Genomic DNA, 4,524 nt, shown 5'->3' with positions numbered 1-4,524 from the left:
TTGTAATTATCAGAAGCACTATGAGATGGGTTCCTGAGAATTTTATATTCAAAGCAAAAATTCTGATAAGTGGACATAAAAAACGATGAAAGAATGATTAAATGTTATATTTTTGTTACATACAAAAACGTTTAAATTTAGTATTATTACTCTGAATTTCAAGTATGTAATGAATAAATAATCATTTATATAGTGGTATTACTTAACTGAATTCTAATTATAATAACTAAAAGAAATGAATGAGAAATTTATATACATTTTTTTTATACAATATATTTTTTTATTGACACTTATGTCGAAAATGTGTTTCTTCCTTACTAAAGTATTTGTTGTAAACTTATTATAATTATAACGTTTATTAAATATTTGGCAAAATCCGTTGTGGAATAATTTTTTATTGTACTTATGAAAATGTTTTCTTTTTTTATTATATAAGTGCGTACGAAGCAAAATTTTATTATTTATAATTTTATGATTTTATAATTATATAGATGAAATTTAATTGTCTATGTCTGCAAATTATTACAATACCCAAATCACGTATAAGAAAATAAAACATTTTTAAGGCACAACCACTTCTATAATTACTTAGCATGATTCTTTCAAGTTAAACTCATTTTTGGTAATTAGATAATACATGAAGTATGTTATTTTAACATTTTTATTACTACTTTTTCATAAATTTTCCAGCAATAAATGCATATAAGTATTAGTTTATTACGCATTTTTTAGTATCAAAAACATTCAATATTTGACCAATATAACTGCTAATTTACAGTATGTAATGGTCAGCATTTTTAATATTTACCGATGAGTGTTATGTAAATTTCGGAGACGAATACAATAGCTTGTTTATTCTTCAATGTGAGACAAGGCCGATTATTGATAAAAGTCCATTTTTGACCAAAAAAATCAAGATGCTTTTTTGTATTTGAAAATATGTAGAAATTACAATAAATAGTGTGAGTATATAATCTAATTCTGCCAAAATAGTTTGTATTAGAAAAACCCTTCTACAAAGCTTCAAATAATCGCATAGTTAACTAATAACCCTCCAATTACTTATCATCGGCGCGTTGGACAATCATATTCCAGATAATTAGACAGATTTCAATAGTCCGTTCAAGGATCTCGATATTATGCATCATTACATGAATTTCAATGAATATCGTCGTGTCGAATACATCATTCATTAGGTTAGGTTATCGACTTCATTACATCTTCCATTGTATCCGCTTGTTAAAGGCAAGGACAATTCTTGTTATGTAACGGGGTTGCGGGTGGCAAATTGCCATAGGCGCAATCACTTCAAGGCCCCGACGACGACGGAGCCGCTGGACCGAGAACCGACAACCCAGAACACGGCCTAGGTTGCCGTTAGGAAAATAGATGCTGGGAGAGCGGGCTAAAACGATTCAAAGATTGATTTAGGAATAAACAAAATGTAGTAACAAGAAAACGTCTATGTAATAATAATTAGTAGTACTGCATGACATTGTGCTTAAGCAAATTGCAGAAACTTAAAAAAATTGTCAAAAACTAACAGCGAGTTGGCACGTCTCCCAGTCAATACGAATTAAATGTTTTCAGAATTATTAAAATCGAGCAAAAAATTTTACCCAAACATACATACACACACTTATATATCAATTTTTCTAAGAAACGTGTAGATACGCAAAAATTTTCTCTTGATTTTTTTGCGATTACTATAACTTACCCTACGGAAAATTAACTAGCTGTTGGCAAGTTGTTTAAGGCAAGTTGTATAAAGATGCTTGTATAAAATTCTGTTATTTTAAGTAAAATGTTCAACTGTTCATTATAAATGATAAACTTTTCGCCTTTACTAAAAATCATCAATACGATTTCCAACTCATGTCTTTCAAACATAAAATCTGTAGTTGTATAATTAATTTGTTAACGCGTTTCATTTCATTCATTCCAAGTTCTAAAAATGTATTTTATTCAAGTGCGGACGTCAACTGTAATCAGTAGCTACTTACGAAACAGCATAGAACGTACATATGCACCACAGGCATAGATTCTGATTAGAATTACTTAAGCGCAATGCTTGATTCCGAACTTCAAAAAGTATTCATAATTATATTTATAACGATTTGCTTCCAAATAATGTGCATATTTTTACTTCATTATTAACTCAATATATACTTGACTATATATATGTGTAGTAAACAAAATTCTACATTTATATTTCTTCTTATATTCCAAGAAGATGTGCAAACTACATCCACTAAAAATCTGTATACTTATTGGGAATATTTTTTTAATTTTTTAGGTATTTTTTATATATAAATTTATTTCAATCCCACTCATTTAGATTCTTTATTTAAAATTAAATTGATACTGGTAACTTCTACTTCTTGTTATTTATTTGTTGGTCCACTAACAGCTATAAATGATATGACAAATAAAAAATGTTTTTTTATTAACTAAAATCTTTGTTCTCAACTTAGTTAATAGCAATAAACATAAAAAATGTAATTTATTACAATATTTATAAATCTTTGCTGTAATGTCTATTGTGGTAATATTTTTTATTATGATCGTGGAAATGTTTTTTATTGTTATAATAATTATGCTATCCACAAAGCAAAATTTTACAGTAACATATGTTTAAAAATCAATTATCATAATATTTAAAAAAATAAAACTTAATCGGTACACATGTTCTAAGAAATTTTTCTCTAACAGATCAAACTCTAGCAAAAAAATTATTTATACCACAAACATATCTCTATAAAATTTTGATATTTATTCATATTCAAATTACAATTTTAGTCGAAGTAATAATTGATGCGACAAGTAATTATGGACAATTCGTCAGAACGTGTTTCTCAAAATACGTATAATTGTCAATTAAGATGAAAATAAAGGAGCAGAACCGTCTAGACTGCTCGAGTACTATACAAAAACTGTTTTCTATGGAGAATGTATAAATCTTAAAGCTAATTGAAATTCTGGTCTTTGTTAATCAATTAATTATATTAGAAGACAGATAGCAAAAATTTAAGAACTACTGGGGCGCATGGCATCGTGCCTTAAGGCAAATTGCTGGAACTTCCCGTACCAATTTTTTTTTTTTAAAGATTAACATTTTTGAAAAAAATTTACTCTAAAAAATTAGATTTTTGAGAAACTATAAATTTTTGACAAAAATTTACTTTGTTTTTAAAAAAAGACTTTTTGAAGAAAAGTTGATTTTGAAATATTTTGTAAATTCTGAACTTTTTTTCAAAGCTTTCGCCGCGTCGCCATCTAACGCATAAACATTGGTACGAAACTTATAGGAATGTAAACAAAATTCATACTTATTGTTAAAATTTCTATAAATATCTGATAATTTGATGTGCATATGTCTAATGATCATCTTTGACCGCCAAATGGCATTTTTTTTTACTTTTTTTACTAGATCTTCGAAACCGCTTGACTTCCTTTATGAAAATTTGACCAGTTCTTCATCTTGTCAATACAAGTAAAAAGTTTTTTGAATTATTAAAATCGGACCCTTTGTTCTCTTAAAAAATGAGTCACCATTTTTGGCACTTTTTGCCCCGTATCTTCGGAACGGCTAGACCAGCCTTTGCCAAAAACTAATCAGCATGTCTCCATATCAATACGAATCGAATGTTTTTTGAATTATTCAAATCGCTTCATCCGTGTTCCCGAAATCCTCGACGAAAATTTGTATCCGCACACACATACACACACGCACACATACATCCATTTTTTCTAAAGTATGCCAAAATATTCAGAAACCTCTGAAACGTAAAGATATATAAAAAAAATATTTTCGATTTTTTGCGATTACTATAACTTACCTTACGGGAAGTTAAAAACAAATCAATTAGTGAACTTTCTTACATCACAAAAATGAATTCAATGAAGTACTATTATTGTTCTATGAGTACCAATGCCCAACTATAACGTCATTAATTAATATACAACATTCCTGAGATATCGCTAAAACAGCTATATAATTGCAGGTATAACTTTAGTTCACTAATTGCATTTTTATCCCCCTCAGGATTCTGTAGGGTTTATTAAAAAAAAAAATTAGAGTTCTGTGACCCGCATTTGTCTAAACAACCTATAACCTCTACAAAAACTGTTTATCTGACTATTAGACAACAATAATTTAATTAAATAATATACAATATTCCTAAGATATTGCTAAAACAGCTATATAATTGTAAGTATAACTTCAGTTTACTATTTGCATTTTTATCCACCTCAGGAGTTATTCTATAGGGTTTGTTAAAAAAAAAATCGAGTTTTGTGACCCGCATTTGTCTAAACAACTTATAACCTCTATAAAATCTGTTTATCTGACTATTAGACAATAATAAAAATTTCTCTGACGTTTTTCCCAAACCTAGAGCATCGTAGTCCGGCAAAACACCAAAGACCTGGCCCGTATGAAGTAATTGCCGTTGCCGTTTAACGCGATTGTCAGCGATATAAAAGCGCAAAGTGGGGTGCACCTTACTCATTGAATCTCTCACG

Source organism: Ctenocephalides felis, unplaced genomic scaffold, assembly GCF_003426905.1.
Source record: "Ctenocephalides felis isolate EL2017-DRISC unplaced genomic scaffold, ASM342690v1 CF-g0.4_SCAFFOLD_01492, whole genome shotgun sequence".
Taxonomy (NCBI): Eukaryota; Metazoa; Arthropoda; class Insecta; order Siphonaptera; family Pulicidae; genus Ctenocephalides; species Ctenocephalides felis.
The sequence above is the reverse complement of the archived record's forward strand: the minus strand, read 5'-3'. Positions refer to the sequence as shown.